This window comes from Coenobita brevimanus, chromosome 46 (assembly GCF_032717465.1).
Source record: "Coenobita brevimanus isolate Jiangsu-jjx chromosome 46, ASM3271746v2, whole genome shotgun sequence".
NCBI classification, from domain to species: Eukaryota; Metazoa; Arthropoda; class Malacostraca; order Decapoda; family Coenobitidae; genus Coenobita; species Coenobita brevimanus.
The window spans coordinates 13,805,951-13,823,860 of record NC_136999.1 but is presented as its reverse complement, the minus strand read 5'-3'; the positions used below and the strand labels follow the sequence as shown (position 1 = coordinate 13,823,860).

At 43.7% G+C, this 17,910-nt stretch overlaps 1 protein-coding gene across 1 annotated transcript in view; it reads left to right on the top strand.

Moving 5' to 3' along the window:
- LOC145398650 (cytochrome P450 2L1-like) overlaps nucleotides 1-17,910 on the top strand; it is a 227,856-nt gene that overhangs the window by 122,501 nt on the left and 87,445 nt on the right. The window lies entirely within an intron of this gene.

Genomic DNA, 17,910 nt, shown 5'->3' with positions numbered 1-17,910 from the left:
ATGCAAGATATATTATTACAGATACAAAATAATATTAGTAATGGCTGACAGTAAAACTTTACATTAAGCACAAAAACCTCACTAGGCCTACGAATTAACACCTTATGCTATACAGTTCAAGAACAAAATGTAATAACACTTACACTCAAATTACACAGCTGCTAGATGGTTGGAGACTTCCTGAGCACTCACAATAATAACAAATGTACAGGGGAGGACAGAAATGTGAACAAAATGAGGAGTAGATTTAAGTGGCAATTAATGCAGAGACTGAGCTCATTATATAGGGGCTGGCAGAGCTTGATACAACTTGTAAGAAGGACGCGCAAATGAAGCCATGGGGACAAAGAGTTGACAATCCTGCTCTGAACAACAGAAAGAACGACTTACTCTACGATAAGGATAGAAGGGGGGACTGAGGTAGAACACGCTCGTGATCAAACATGCAGCATACTGTACGTTAGAATTACACCAAGGATGATGAAATCATAGGCTATGTAACAATATATATATATATATATATATATATATATATATATATATATATATATATAGTTACGAGATGGGAGTAGGGAACACAAGATAACCAAATCTAACTGCGTAAAAACTGAGAAAAATAAAGTGAAAACAGAACTGAACAAATACTTAAGCGATGAAAAACAATTAAAAAAAAACACTAACTCTAATCTCGCAACACAGGTCCGAAAGTAAATAAAATTAGCTGATGTTAGCAAGGGCAAAATAATCACAATGAAAAATACCTTATGTAATACAGCCTAATAATATTTACAATTTTTACAATTGGATAATGAAACACGAAAGAATGAGAAAAACAGGCAACCTGATAATACCCTGAACAGTTGCTCTAAAGTCTGGGAACAAACTTGCCAGGCAAAAGAACATAATCATACAAAAAGAGATAACTAAACTGCACTCGATTGCCACAAATAATAATGATACAATAACAAGAATACTTGTGACTGAATGCTGATACGAAGTGAAAAGATGTTCAGAAACATATACAACACACAAAATACTGCTTCTCCTCCTCTCTGATCACCAGTCCAAACACACCCTGTCTCAGCGCCAATCCCACAAAAACTCTCTATCCATTTTTTTTTCTGGTCTATCAACCATTGGGGCCGAAGCCCCTGGTCATTAAGGCCGTATATATATATATATATGTATATACATAAAAACACACACACATATATATATATATATATATATATATATATATATATATATATATATATATATACACACACACACACACACACACACACTTCCATGCATACATACAGACACACTTTCATGCAAACGTACGTACATCATTGAGTGCGAGGAGCACTCAGCTTTTCAGGAGAGGTGATAAAGTGCAAGTATGATGCCAAGGCAAGTGAGGTGAGCTTCAAGGATGGTGACCAAGTTTGATTATACAATCCTCAGCGAAAGAAGGGACAGTCACCGAAGCTGCAGAGCCTATGGGTTGGGCCTTATACTGTGTTGGACTGCCTATTAGATGTAACATATCTGATTCGGGGAGGCAGGAAGTCTCGCCAAAAGTTGGTACACATGAACCTTCTGTGTCAGTACCATGGGCCAGGACAGTACAGCTGGGACGTCTCTGAGGAATCATGCTTTCCTGCAGCCGAGGATGTTGAGGAGGACCAAGGAGCTGAAGTGCAAGAGGATGGTGACAGTTTCCCAAGACAAGAAGCGAATCAAGAAGAGAACCAAGACCTTCCAGGAGGAGTGGACTGTGTGGAGGAGGAAGGACATCATCAGAAGCGGCATAGAAGAAGACGTGATAAGCTGAAGGATTATTTTGTGTATAGTTAGATGTTCCGTTAAGATTAACGTTTGTGTTCGTATATACTGTGTAGTTTTGTCGGGACGACAAAGAACTAGGGAGGGGGTAGTGTTAAGAAGCGAGGTTTACCAGTTAGGTAGCCGAGGTTTTTCTCAACGTTTCCTGATGTTTACGGTAGCTAGTTCCGGTACGAGTCAGTTGCCAATTTGCCTGCTGTTTGTGAGAGTAGTTATTTCGTAAGCTGTACATTAATTTTTGTGCTCTTTTTCTTTATAATGTTTGATTTAAGTGATTGCTTGTTAAACTATGTAATTTAAGTTGTTCGTATGGTAAATGATTTAGAGTGTTATGTAATGTGGGAAAACTCTGGCATGTTTTGATGCCTCCTAGTTAATAACTGTTGTTGCCAAGGGCTGATGCAAGACCAGCACATTCCAGAATTGTGGAGAAGTAGATGATTCTCGAACAATGCAAGCTTATATAAGGATGGATAAGAGACTAAAAGTTCAGTCGATTTTGGCTCAGTTTGAGTGTAGTGCTGTTAGTGAAGTTTGTGAAGAGTTGCTGGCAAGCATTAAGTTTAATACTGTCAGTGGAGATTATTTTCGGTACTTGTGAAAACAGCGAAGTGTTTATTGAAGTTTATATATCATCAGAACTTGTAATAACAATGAAGTGTTGTCAAGCATTAAGTGTAATAGCAGTTAGTAAAGTCTGTATAGCACCAGTGCTTGTGAGAGCAGTGAAGTGACGTTGGAAAGCATTAAGTGGAATTATTTGGAAAATAAAGACAGTGAACTTTAAGAAGCCAGTGTTTTTTTACGCCTCAGCTGATCTTGTGTACTGTACACCTAAAGGCTGACCATAGGAAGAACAACTCACTGGGCAACGTCCTTCCTGTACTGTACTACTGCTGTTGGAGCCTGTGGCAGTGTGTGGTGCAACGTCCTTCCTGTACTGTACTACTGCTGTTGGAGCCTGTGATAGTGTGTGGTGCAGACATTATATATATATGTATGTATATATATATATATATATATATATATATATATATATATATATATCATCAGCCGTTTGAGTATCCACTGCAGCACCGGCTTATCCCGACCAAAGTCGGGACGATACGCCAATGTATCTCTTCCAAGTGGCTTAGGCTGTCTGGTAGAGATTGTATGTAGGGTGAGATGTGCTTGTAAGCATATTTTTTTTTTTTTTTTCTTTACGTGTCCGACTCTGGGCAAAGGCTCAGGGCCTATTTCTTGGGGGCAGTCACCTATCCCAAGGCCAAGTAGTCCTCCTACACCTCCACATGTCATCACTTCGGCGCTAACACCCACCGTCCATACTGAATACATGCTAGGGCTGTCTCATACAGGACTGGTGTACTGGTATTAGCCGGGGTACTTTTACGACATGTCGGCGGGTCATCTGGTAGATCAGGAAAGTCTGCTTTTTAGGAAATTCAAATCCTTAAACTGTTCCCTGCCCCAGCCGAGATTCGATCCTACATCCATTAGGACTGCAGGCCGCCTCTCTACCGATTCAGCCACCGCCTCCGTGTTGGAGTGGCTTTGGATGTGTGTGTAGTCTGTGAACCAAGTGTAATCGGCCGCGCAAGCCGACTGGGTGCAAGCATACTTTATAGTAAGCGACACTGGTTCAACCACAGCACCCCTGATGTCCGCCAATGCAGTACGTGGCCTGGTGAACACTCCCAAAGTTTGTTGCCCTGGCAGGTCGCGAACCCTGGTTCACCCGTGTACGAAACGCACACTCTACCACTGTACCACAGAGGCTATATATATATTCTTACAATTTTTTAAATTTTTTATTCTCTGTCATCCCACTACAAGCATCCGCCTGCAAACATTGCCAGTGCTATTCTGGTAATTATTCATCAAGGACTTAGAGTCTAAGGAAGTGTGTAATAACAATAATTAAAAAAAATATGAGTGATTAATTAACAGACTTATTATTTAGACAGAATAACATGGGAAGTCCTAATTATAAGATCAGTCTCTGTAACTATCATTCCTATCGAACATTACAAAACGAAGGCAAAGAAGCATATCTTTGACAGTAAACATGTATTATATATCCAATAACGTAGACAGACTCAGAGAACCATGTGATACCATACAAACAACATACCGCTTTTGCACTTTAAGAATACGTCGGACGTATCATCATTGGCCATTGATACTGTAAAGTGACCAACTCTCCAAACCCTTCTACCCCCGGCCACCCTCCGTCCCACTCACAGTTAAGCCTATGTCCTACTGTCAGGAACTTTCCCACGACACGCCACGATCTTCATGTATTCTTGTGACGTTGCATGTTGTCATGAGTAACGTGGTGTAATTTAGGCTGGGTTTACACATTCAAGAATCGGAGCCACGATGCTTCACGACCGGCGAAAGGGTGGGATTAGTGGTGAAAATGCCACGATTGCTGGTGGTTCGTGATCGTCCAAGATGGCCGTACAAATTGCTAACGATGTTACAACAATTATCACGACAGAGTTACAGACGCATTACTAACGTCGTAATTGTATCACCAAGGATGCCTCCTGATTCGCCAAGATTATCGTATAAACAACGAGTCACCAGCACGATGCTAATACGACATACTTACGTTTTTTGCCGAATGTCTTGCACGGTTAGTAGCACCGGTGTCCCGAGAGCTGTTAAACTGCAAAAGGGCGCGTACCCTGAAGGAGGCACTCAGAGTGGTACTCGTGCTGAAGAGAAAACAACAGCAGCATGGACCTTGTGCTAGAGGACCTTGTGATACTATACCTCCTTCAGCAACAGCAAATGAATCCCCTGATACTGGATGTTTGCAGGTTGTTGCATGAGCTGCGGCAACACAAGAAGAGGAAACGCAGACTGTGGGTGAAACCCTATCTAACAAGGAGACCAGCACAAGGTCATTATGACAAGCTGATGAGGGAATTGTCAAGAGAGGATCCTGTGCTCTAAAGAAATTTTTTGCGGATTGACGAAGAGTTATTTGACGAGTTGTGTGCATGTGTTGGTCCCCGCCTGGAAAAGCAAGTTACCTTTTGGAGGGAACCCTTGGAGCCTGGGCTGCGATTGGCCATTACCCTCCGATTCCTGGCAACTGGGAACTCATATAGGTCACTTGCATACTCCTTTCTTGTTGCAGTCAGCACCATTTCCTTGATTGTGCAAGAAACGTGTAATGCCATTGTCGCTGAGTAAGGAGACGGGGTGATGCACTTCCCAAGCAATGTTACATGTGTAGAAATATATACAAAATTTATTTTTCCCAGTGTAACTTGCATTATTTTATTATTGTTTTACGAAGTTAATTAGCTCACAAAGTACCTGTTAGTGGTGGCGTGAGGCTAGCGGCTTTTTCTTCATACATTTGGTTTTTCATGGCCACATTCTTGTAGCTCCTGAGTCCCTTGTTGTGGAGGCATGGGTGTTCCTTGAACCACTCCCCCAGCTCCCTCTCCACTTCCTCATCGAGGAGAAGAGATGCAGCATTCTTCTTTTTCTTTCTGCTTCCGCCTGGGAGCTCGGTGCTGTTGTCCTCATCACTCTCCTGCTGGGTGAGTGGTACGTGTTGATGACCTGATACATTTTCCTCGTCTGCATCATCCAGGTCTGATTCAACACCTGCAGCTGGAGGAGAATAGTTGGAGGGTTCTCCAACACCTCATGATCATTGCCAAGGGATAGAGTACCACTGGTGGTAGGCTCCTCTTCTGATGAGCTTCTCTGCACCTTTGAAGGGCGAACCATACTGACGGTGTTGGTGACAGTGTGAGAAGGGCACAGCAGCTCTGATAGAGGCACAACTGGGGGCGAGTACTTTTTATTTTTTGGTTCTTTTTTTCTGGCCTATCAGCCATTGGGGCCGAAGCCTCTGGTCATTAAGGCCGTATATATATATATATATATATATAATCATATATATATATATATATATATATATATATATATATATATATATATATATATATATATATATATATATATATATATATATATATATATATATATATATATATACATACACACACACACACACTTCCATGCATACATACAGACACACATTCATGCACACGTACATATATATATATATATATATATATATATATATATATATATATATATATATATATATATATATATATATATATATATATATATATTATTTACTTTTTGTATTTTTATGTTTTTCAATTTTTTCTTGGTTTTATATTTTTTTACCTTATAAAGAAAAACCTAATCTACAGACCCTAAAACTAATCACCTAACAGACAAATCGCTAACCTATACTAAATCCTACAGAGACAAATAACTAGACCTACACTAATGATAAAAATACCTCGACTAACAGAACACCATCGACTGCAGATATGTAATGCCTTTCTACATTACATACCTGCACTCATCACCTGGTGACTGTCAGTTGAGGCACAACCTAATATAGGGGACATCAATATATGAAAGGGAACCAGACGAGTCAGGAACATTTCTATATACGTCAGCTGTCGGCCCTAATTAGAATAACTTAAGCAAGATGTTATAATATATTCACATAATATGTACAAAAGTGAAGAACCTCGTCCAACAGACCACTATTGACTGCAAGTGCCCAATATCATTCTATATTGCACGCTTGCACAGTTCAGCTGGTGACTGTCAGTCGAGGAACGGTGTTTAATGTAGGGGACATCTATATTAGAAATAGATCAGTGGGAGGAGGAACTATTTCAAATATGTCAACTGTCAGCCCTGATTAATAGTACAATATATTCATATTTACAGTCGATGAAAACAGAAACCGTATAGTAAAAAAGTCACATCACTCTGATCAGTCCGGTCTCTCTCAAGAAAGCCATCAATTTATCAGTCATAACAATGTCCCCATCACCCAGGATGGTGAAAAGGGTGAAGAGGACGTCTGCTGCGCCGCACTAATTTATAAGTGAAGCGCTTTCACGAATAAATCGCCGACAGCGCAGGATGATATGACTCATAGATAACACCGTATCACAGATGTCACAGTGCGGTGGGAATTGTCTTTCCATATAAGGTTTCATGTGAGTTATTAAGGTGGCATTAAGCCGTAGAGGAGCCAACACTTTTTCTTCCAGGCGACTGGGACGGTTGGCAGTGTCCCAGTCGCCCAGGTACGGCTTACATGTTCGAATATTTTGTCTGGTCCACTGACCTTGCCACAGAAGATTTATTGATTTTTTCCGAGAGAGAGAGACTAGACCGTAGATCACGAGGAACGTTCCAGGTCTCCTCGAGCTCTATGGCCGACTTTGCAAGTAAGTCAGTCTGCTCATTGCCTTAGATGCGACAATGACCAGGCACCCAGATCAGCATGAATGACTTGTTGCATGAATGCAACTTATTAACGATGCGGCCCTGGATCTCGTGAGAGTCCGTAGTACAAGATGCAATTGCCTGAAGGGCTGATTTTGAATCTGAAAATATAACAAATGAGTCGTGCCTAGAATTGAGAGCATAGTCTATGGCTTTGTCAATAGCAAAAAGTTCGGAGGTAAACACAGATGTATGAGTCAGCAACCGATATCTGAGGGCACATTCGGTCGACCATACACTAGCACCCACACATTCACTCGACTTGGAACCGTCGGTTTACAATTGGTGGGACCCCAAGTGACACACGATGATGTTACGAAACAAGTGGTGGACCTCCGCCTCCGGCGCATTGGCCTTTGGTGCTGGGAGCCATGATACGTCAACGGTAAAGACGGGTGGCTCCCAAGGCGCTATATTTGTTAACACCAACTTGTCACAGTCACTGAGGTCCACACCAAGCTCCTGAGTCAGTAACTGGAGGCGAATGGCAAGTGGCCAATGCATCCCCCACAGAAGGTGGTGGTATTGACGCAAGGGGGTACAGGCCACATTGCCGATATTACTTTTCCTAAATGTTCGTTGTCCATAGGACAAGGGCAGGTGGTCACGACGATTACTGGGGGGAGGCACATTTGCCTCCACTTCCATATGAGCTACAAGGGTACACTGGATGGCTCCAAGACACATTCACAAACATTTATTCCGCAACACATCCAATCCTTTCAGCGTGGCATCGGATGCCGAGCCATACACCTGTGCGCCATAGTCTAGCTTTGATCGAATAAGGGACTTATACACCATTAATAAAGATTTTCTGTCGGCACCCCATGAAGTACCCGCTAGGTACTTGAGGACATTTACAGATTTATCACAACGAACAATGAAATTATTAACATGAATTTTGAAGTTCAAACGACGATCAAAATATATTCCAAAAAACCTTACAGAATTTTGAAAAGGTACTGCCTGATTATCCAAAGTTAAGCACAAATTAGGTACGTTACAATTAGTGAAGACTAGAACGGCACACTTAGGGACGGAAATCTTAAATCCCCACTGCAAGGCCCATTGGTGGACGGAGTCAAGGGCTGCTTGAATCTGCCCAGCTGAAAATTGTGCATTATGAGAAGAGTGCCATATTGCACAATCGTCAGCATAGAGCGAGTATTTAAGATTCCTCGGGATGGGAGCTGATGACAGAATATCATTGATCATAATGCTAAATAGAGTAGGACTAAGCACACTTCCCTGCGGCACCCCGTTTTCCTGGATAAATATATCCGATGTTACGTTATGGGGCAATTTGACAGAGAAAATCCTGTCCCTTAAGAAATTTGAAATAAAAATAGGCAAATTTCCTCTTAAACCATAAGCATAGAGCTTCATTAGTATACCATGTCGCCATGTCACGTCATAGGCTTTATGGATGTCCAAGAACACCCCTATCATGAATTCTTTATTGCCAAATGTCTCTGCAATAAAATGCCCCAAATTCATTAAATGATCTAGTGAACTTCTGTATTTATGGAAGCCACATTGTTGATCATTTAACAAATTCTTCGACTCCAAAACAAAAGGAAGCCTATTGTTTACCATTCGTTCCATGACCTTACATAGACAAGAAGTCAACACAATAGGACGAAATGAAGTGGGATTTATAAGAGGACCAGCCTCTTTGGGTATCGGTATGACATGCGCAAAGTGCCATGAGTTTGGGAACGTTCGAGATGCCCAAATCTCATTGTACAATGCTAACATCTTAATCAGGTTGTCCTGATTAAGATGCTGGATCATACCGTACATAACGGTGTCTGGTCCAGGGCTGGTGTCTTTACAGGATTTAAGGGCAAGGAGCAGTTCATCTAGCGTAAACTCTTGGTTGTGCAAGGAGTCTATGTCTTCTGTGGCAAAGTCTATTAATTGTAGCTCAGCTGTGCATTTATGATGTTGGAAACGCTGGTCATAATTGGCTGAGCTACTTACATGGGAAAAACTCCTGGCGAGGATGTTAGCAACGTCCACGGGCTCGTCATAGATGGTGTTATTCACCTGCAGGGAAGTGTGGGCCTTTATTATTTAATATTCTTATGGTGGACAAGACTTTACTTAATGGTGTTGTACGAGTCACCGTGGACACAAAGGACCGCCAGGAGTCACGTTTGGCCCTTCTTATTCTCCTTGCCTCAGCCCGTGCCTGTTTGTATGCAATAAAATTTTCCTCAGTTGGCTGACTGTCAAAAATCCTGTATCTCCTATTGCGTTTTCTTAATGCTTGTCGGCAATTCGGCTTCCACCAATGTGCTCAATGCTTCGCATGAACTGTAGAAGTCTTGGGAATAGCAGCCTCAGCTGCGTGTAATATGGAAGTAGTTACATTTTCGACCTTAACATCTATGGTCTCCCCAGATATATCTAAATTGGCAATCCTTGAGAAGGATCCCCAATCTGCTTTCTTATAGTTAAATTTTGGAGGTGGAGGGTCCGAAACAATGTCGCATGTATAAGAAAGACAGATGGGTAAATGATCACTTACCAAGGAGTCGTCATAAGGGTCCCATGAGAAATCTTGATGTATACCAGGGGAGGCCAGAGATAAGTCAATAGCCAAAAAGTTATCAGTACGATCATCTATACGAGTCGCTCTACCATCGTTCAGAAGACAGAGGTTGGACTGTAGAATTAGGTTGACTACTTGCTCCCCACGACCATCGATCCTCAAGCTACCCCATTGATAGTGATGAGCGTTAAAATTGCCCAACACTAACTTATTTCCAGGAAGATAGTCAAATAGTGAATTTAAAGCATCACTATCAATGGGGCCATGTGGAGGACAGTACAGAGAGCAAATAGACAGATACGTGTTATTAAATTTTATTCTGCACGTGACAGCTTCCAGAGTAGAATTTAGAATCACTTCCGCTTGTGGGTGTGATTTGTATGTGTATATGGCAATTCCGTGACCTTCATATCTTCTATACGAGTGGTAGTGTCCGAACTGTGGAGGATCAGGATGATCCTCCAGGAGCATCTCCTGTAAACAAACAACGTCTGGCCTGTGTATTGAAAGCAAGTTTGCTATATTTTGTAACTTATTCCCGACACCTCTACAATTCCTCTGTAATATAGTGAATGCGACCGTTTAAGATTTACGAGGGTGGCCCGTGCTCTTAGTTTTTTTATGCCACCTGCCAACTGGCGAGTGGCTACCGGGGGACCTTTCCCGGTGCTTGTTCGTGGAGACCTCCATATTTTCGTCTATAACAAGGCTCCCAGACTCCAACGAGGAAGAGCTATTCTTTCTCTCCCTCGCTGGACCAGGAGCGGGAAGGACATGAGGACGTGACTGTTTAGTGAGGGTGGTCAAATTAATTTTGTCAGACTTGTCAGACTTTTGTTTTGGCCGCACTGACTGTGAAGGAGCAGCGGCAGCCTGAGAGTATGAAGTAGCAACAGGGATGTCCGTAAGAGAGTTGGAACGTACAGGAGGCTTAGACTGAGAGGTAGGGCGTGGGGCATGAGGAGTGAATGTAAGGTCAGTCTGTGTCTCAACGGTGCACATCACGGGACGGGACACAACCGCCGATGCATAGGAGATATTAGGCTTGGGAGTTGCATGCAACTCCTTCACCTTCTTCCTAGCATCATAGAAGGAAATGCCCTCTGTCGCTTTCACTGTGCAGACTTCCTTCTCCTCCTTCCACTTGGGACAAGCCCTCGAGGAAGTGGTGTGAGCATCCTTGCAGTGAAAGCAGCACTCAGTCTTGGATGTACAGTTGTCAGCAGAGTGACCTACAGCCGCGCACTTGCCACACACGATGTTGGAAGCCCAACAAGTCTTTTCATGGTGTCCATAGAGCTGACATTTTGAGCAACGAAGGGGATTGGGAATGTACGGTCTGACATTTACAATTTCATATCCTACTTTCACATTTGTAGGTAGAGATATTTTCCCAAAAGTCAAGACTACTGTGGGTGTCTTCGTCCTTACGCCTTCCTGAAAACGAGTGATAAAATGGACATCAATGACATCCTGCTGAGCAAGTTCCTGTATGATCTCTTCCTCACTCATCACCATGAGATCCCTGCAAGTGAAAACACACTTGCAGGAATTCATGGATGTTGGGATCTTGGCCTCGACATCATGGCAGTGAAACTTGCGCAGCTTCAGCAAGTCTTTAACCTGAGAGGAGTTGAAAGTCTTTACTAGGAGGTCTCCATTTCCAAGTTTTTTTTACTTGTTCCACCTCTCCCACACAGTGGTCAGTCACCTTCTTGACAATGAAGGGATTGAGTCTGGACAGGGGAGTGGAATCTAGAGCATGAAGTGTCACGTAGGTCGCATTAGCCACAGGAACTTCAAGTGGGGATCAAGTCTGGCGTCTGTCATTCTGGGGCCGGTCAGTCATGGTAAGGTTATTGTCGTCAGGACTACTTCCCCCCCTGAAGGGGGGGGAGGCAGCAGGGCCTCGCTAGGGAAGTGGGAAGAAAGAGAAAAACGAGCAAGGGACAAAGTACTGTACCTGGGGAAGACACACCAAGTCTGAGATTACCCTCTCAAACCACTCTCGGGAGGACGCGCCTGTGTGTTACTTACACCCCAGAGTGATCAGTGAGGGGTACACTCCAGAGGTGAGTAAGGAAAGGCAATCTCAGGAAACAGATTTAGACACTTACTATATCTCTAAAGGGCTGGGAGGAAAATTAGTACTAGATAACCTAACTTTTATTCGCTCTATTTCCAAAACTAATGCCGGTGAGGCAGCCTGAAAGCTAGAGGAGAGCTCAGAGGAAAATACGTCTGCACTCCCCACGACCATGCATCAAAGTCCACGAGCACACCTCCCCAGCTCCTTTTATATGCCACGTCATTCCCCCCCACATCGGTACGCAGGACCGTTAGTCGAGAGGGCAACATTGTCAATTCGTAATGTCTTCGCCGACAGTTTTTTAACATGACGGACATTGTTGTTCCTTCGTTGTGTTTTCTGAACTACCAAGAATCGCGCCGATATTTTTAAGTTGCCATTACGATACCACAACGGTGTCAATGAGATATTCTTGATTGTTTCACGAATTCTGATACTTGTTGGCGTAGGCCACGAAAGTTTTTGGCTGCCAAAAATTGGCAACGTTGCCCTGTGTACTGACGTGGGGGGGAATGACGTGGCATATAAAAGGGGTTAGGGATGTGGGCTCACCCACCAGGCGGGGACCAATGCGTGCACACAACTTGTCAAATAACTCTGTTGACCTGCAAAAAATTTCTGTGGAGCATAGGATCCCCTCTTGACAATTCCCTCATCAGCTTGTAATGATGACCTTGTGCTGGTCTCCTTGTCAGGTAGGGTTCCACCCACAGTCTGCGTTTCCTCTTGTGTTGCTGCAGCTCAAGCAACAACCTGCAAACATCCAGTATCAGGGGATTCATTTGCTGCTGCTGAAGGAGGTATAGTGTCACAAGGTCCTTCTCTAGCACAAGGTCCATGCTGCTGTTGTTTTCTCTTCAGCATGAGTACCACTCTGAGTGCCTCCATCAGGGTAAGCCCCTTTTGCAGTTTAACAGCTCTTGGGACACCGGTGCTACGTACCGTGCAAGACATTCAGCAAAAAACGTAAGTACGTCGTATTAGCATCGTGCTGGTGACTTGCTGTTTATATGATAATCTTGGCGAATCAGGAGGCATCCTTGGTGATACAATTACGACATTCGTAATGCGATTGTCACTCTGTTGTGATAATTGTTGCAACATCGTTAGCAATTCGTACTGCCATCTTGGACGATCACGAACCATCAGCATCGTGGCATTTTCACCACGAATCCCACCTTTTTGCCTGTCGTGAAGCATTGTGGCTCTGATTCTTGAATGTGTAAACCCAGCCTCAGCGATGTCTTGGCGTGACGTGGAGTCAAAGTGACCATTATTTTTTAACTGAGGGATGATCGTAGTTTGTCGTCAGGATAACGTGACGATTCCGTTGGATGTCGTGGGACGTCTTAGCAATGTCTTTGTGTGTCTTAGCACTAACAAGACTGTGTCATGAAATGGCCATTTAGGAATACAGTTAGATGTATGATCATGGCATTTCACCAAGCTCATACCTCAAGGGTAGGATCGTGGTGACTGGGCCGTTGTCGAAGATGAACTTGAATATGGGACACGGGTGTCACGGGGTTTTTAAAATAAATGCAATATTAAAAGATAGTTCTCAATAATACTGAACAGCAGGAACAAGAATTGTCTTGCTAAATCAAGTAATGATTACTTTATGCCGGCTTGCTTCGCCGATTCTCTCAGAACGAGAATTTATAAACTTTCTCAACAGTACACAGCAGAGACTAATTACTCACAATTGCTGTTTATTAGTACTGTTAGGCTCTGGAGAAAGTGACTTCACCCCTGACAATAAATAAGTAATACTATTAATGATATCAGGTTCTTGCTGATGCATTAACTCCTAGAAGGCACAACGGATTTTAAGCTTAATACAAGACTGGCCTAAGTACCAGTTATGAACAGCAAAGCGTTTATGCAAGCTAGGAGCTAATAGAGAATTAAGTTTAGTATGGAAAAATGAAACACGAGTTTACATTACATTAAGCTCGAGAAAAAGAACTGTTAAATTTATTGATTACAAAGAAAGAAATTTAACGTTACATTTCAAAATGAATTCAAAATAAAGAGATCGCACTCACTCGCTCACTCAAAAGCTAAACTCTTAAACCTAGGAAAATACAAAAAGGAAATACTGGTCAGAGAGTGGACTAAGTGGATGACTGGGTGTCGTCACTGAGGAAGAACACTGCACTCGCCGTCTCTCGCCAATCACAGCGGCGGTGGGAACTAGGTGTCATTACTGAGGAAGAACACTGCCACACACGACCTGCCTCTGTGGCGCTCGAATCTTGACTGACTAACTCGTGGGAAAGAAGGGAGCGCTATGGCCGCATTTCTAACGCCTAGAATGAACGAAACACGCCCAAAACAAATCACTCAGCGGGAGCGCTAATGTCTTGCGCAAAGACGATCACTTATGACAGTGAAAAATTGATTTGAAAAGACTCCCGACCGAATGAGCGGTTAGCTGAACGATAACTGGGAATCCACTAGAGTTCGTGGTTTCCCACAAAAGCCAATGTCACTAGCCGACTCGTGACATTACGCCCCATGGAAATCAAATCTTTTTTTTCTTCAGAAAAAAAATTTCAATATACATACATATAAATCCTAACTCAGTCACACAAGATTCACACTGTGGTGTGTGTGCTATCCTGCTACAGGAGAAAATCACTATCGCCAATGAGCGTAAAAACCTCGTATATACGTTAATGGAAGCAAGCTTGAGGGAAAAACTCCGTGACGACAGTGAAAAATCCTGTACTCAGGTCAAACTGAGCGAAAAGTTCGCTACATTTACATTAACAACTAATTGTTATGTAGTGTAATGTATGTAATACACGGTGTAGGTGTGACAGTTGTGGTGTAACTGTACCTACGTGTAAAATCATGTAGTACAAATTTATAGTAAATAATGACGACAAGGCAGAAGAGAAGGGGCAGCAGCATGCGGCAGGGACGACCAGGTAATCTGCACAGCAATGCTGCACCCACCAGCTGCACCTGCAAAATCAATTAAGGTGGAGCATCAAAAGTGTCAATGAGACACAAATTCTTATTACATTACAATTACTGTCTCTGCCTAGCAATCAGTACATGCTACGAAATGTACGCTCTAGCTGAAAAATACAAGTGACAGCCTAAGCTTCGTACATTCGAGGTCGCCATTAATTTATTAGGTACATTATTAACCAGGAAACGTAGTCCCTGGACGCCGTTGGTCTCGAGGACTCGTGTAGTTTACTGGTTAAACTTAACTCTACACTTATGATTAGTGTCGGCAAGTTGAGAATCCTTATGCAAACTCGGGCTCGTGTGTCCTTAGACAGAGCCTCGGATTGCACACGGGTCCTCAACCTCCCCCTTAACCTAGTGCCTATATTAATATCGGGCAACTGAAAATCCTTACCTAAACTCGGGCTCGTGTGTCTGCAGATACAGCCTCGGGTCGCCTCTGCGGGGTTCTCTCTCGAACGTTCCCCTTAACCTACAGTACTTATAGTAATATTGGGGAGCTGAGAATCCTTGTGCAAACTCGGGCTCGTGTGTCTGCAGACACAGCCTCGGACTGCACACGGGTCCTCAAACATCCCCCCTTTAGCCTAGAGTACACATGTATATACAATATCGGGGCAGCTGAGAATCCTTATGCAAACTCGGGCTCGTGTGTCCACAGACACAGCCTCGGGTCGCCTCTGCGGGTTCTCGAACTTTCCCCCCTTAACTTATGGTACATATGTATGTACAGGCCCTGGACGTACTGTGTCCTGTGTGGCCAACGGGCGAGACGTCAGATCTGCACCCACTTCACCACTACCCTGTCTCTCAACTGACTCAGAGATTACAGGTGTGGTTACAAACGGCACAGGAAGGACTTGTCCCTGATTGGTGTTACATGGACACATATTGCAGGAACGCACAAAACTATCTATGTCTCGTCCCATCCCTGGCCAGAAAAAGTCAGCTCGGATACGGCCCTGGGTCTTCTTTTTGCCCAGGTGACCTCCTGAGGCTGAACAATGACCCCATTCTGACACTGCTAGGCAGTACCTAGCGGGAATGACAAACTGCAGTCAAACCTCGCCCTTGGGTGCTCGTGACTCACGGTAGAGCCGTCCTTGTTTGCGAAGGAACTTGGCTCGACCTCAACGTGAATACTTTATCACGCTAGCCTTTTGTTTCTTTCGCATGGCAGCAAGTGCCGGATCAGAATGTTGTTGCTGAACAACAATTTGGCTACACATCAGATCTTGCGGCGAATCAATGGTCACTGGGGTGACACAGTCTGGAGCCTCAGCCATGGCTCATGTTACTGTAGCCGAAGTCTGAGTAGCGTCATCTTCGGTGCAACTATCCTTGACACCGGGAATATTGCCTACAATTAGGTCAAATAAAGGTTCTGGCATGACAACTGCGAGTGTTGTACCAGTATAGAAAGGAGATGCCACCTGGATACGTGCCTCAGGGAACAATCTCACTGATCCATCAATAAGGTTAGCATGGATCTGTCGACCTGTGTACTGCTCAAGCCGAACTAGACTCTACTTGACAGAGCAACCTGAGGATCCATTATCTCTCAGGACCTTCACAGGAATGTCTCCCACAAACCCTGGCTGAATAAAGAAGGCACTGTCACCTGTGGGAGGGCCTGTGGAGGAAGCAGCTAGCCACTCATGAGGCTGCTGAATAAATGATGCGGCAAACATGGTGCCATGTGAACTAGAAACTTGAGGGGACGTACTCACTGCCTGTGGAGATGGAACATTGGCCATCTGTGGATGAGTGTTCACAGTTGCTGTGGGACTAGTGATCTGTGGGGGATTACCCATACTGGTAGGGACGTGACTACGGTGCTGCTGCTGAGGAATGAAGGATTTGTTCACCTCCTGCCTCCTATTCACTTGAGCTGGTGGTGAAAAGGACAGTCCCGATGGTTGGTTGCGTGGCTGATACTGCTGGTGGTTAGGATACCTGTTGTACCTCTTCCACTCAGGTTTCTGAGTGTTTTGCCCCTGGTCCGTCCACTGCGGTTTTGGACCTTGGCCATTATTCTAAAAATGGCCTTGTTGCTGGGGTTCAGTCTGAGACAGTTTCCCAGACTTATCAGGTTTTCTGTTCCAGGTATGCTCCTTGCGAGTTTGATACCCGTATGCAGTGAAATATGCGTCAGCCTTTTTCACCATTTGGCTGACATCTCCCACCTGGCAGATCTTAAGCTGAGCCACAAGTTCAGTAGGCCACGACTTTTCTAGCTGCATGCGCAGCATAAGGTCAATTATCCCTTCACACCCATGAATCACATCATCTTTACATTTATGCCCGGAATCGTGCTAAGTCTGTTCTTCGCTCTACTAAAAATAATTTCATCAATAATAAATGCTCTCAACTCTCCAACTCGAATTCTTCCCGCTCCTTCTGGCACCTTCCCAAAAACCTTTCTAACAACTTTACCTCATCATCCTTCCCTCATCTTTTCTACTCTGATGGTTCTGTAGCTATTTCTTCTACTGATAAAGCAGATCTCTTCACTCAGACTTTCTCCTCCAATTCCACCTTAGACGATTCTGGTGCTATTCCTCCATCACTACCCCCCTCTGACTTCCTCATGGCTGACATTAAAATTTCTTCAGTTGATGTATTTTCTGCCATCACTGGCCTCAGTACTAACAAGGCATATGGGGCGGATGGAGTCCATCCTGTTGTTCTCAAGAACTGTGCTTCTGTGCTTACACCCTGCCTAGGCAAACTCTTTTGCCTTTGTCTGTCAACTTGTACCTTTCCTTCTTGCTGGAAGTTTGCTCTCATTCAGCCAGTCCCAAAGAAGGGTGACTACTCCCAACCCTCCAATTATCGTCCAATTGCTTTAACGTCCTGTATTTCAGAAGTTTTTGAGTCAATTCTCAATAGAAAAATTTTAAGGCATCTTTCTTATCACAACCTTCTTTCCGATCGTCAGTATGAGTTCCGTCAGGGACGCTCCACTGGCGATCTTCTCACCTACCTTTCAGACTCCTGGTCATCCTCCTTTCGGGACTTTGGCGAAAGCTTTGCCATTGCACTTGACATCTCAAAGGCTTTCGACCGAGTCTGGCATAAATCTTTAATTTCC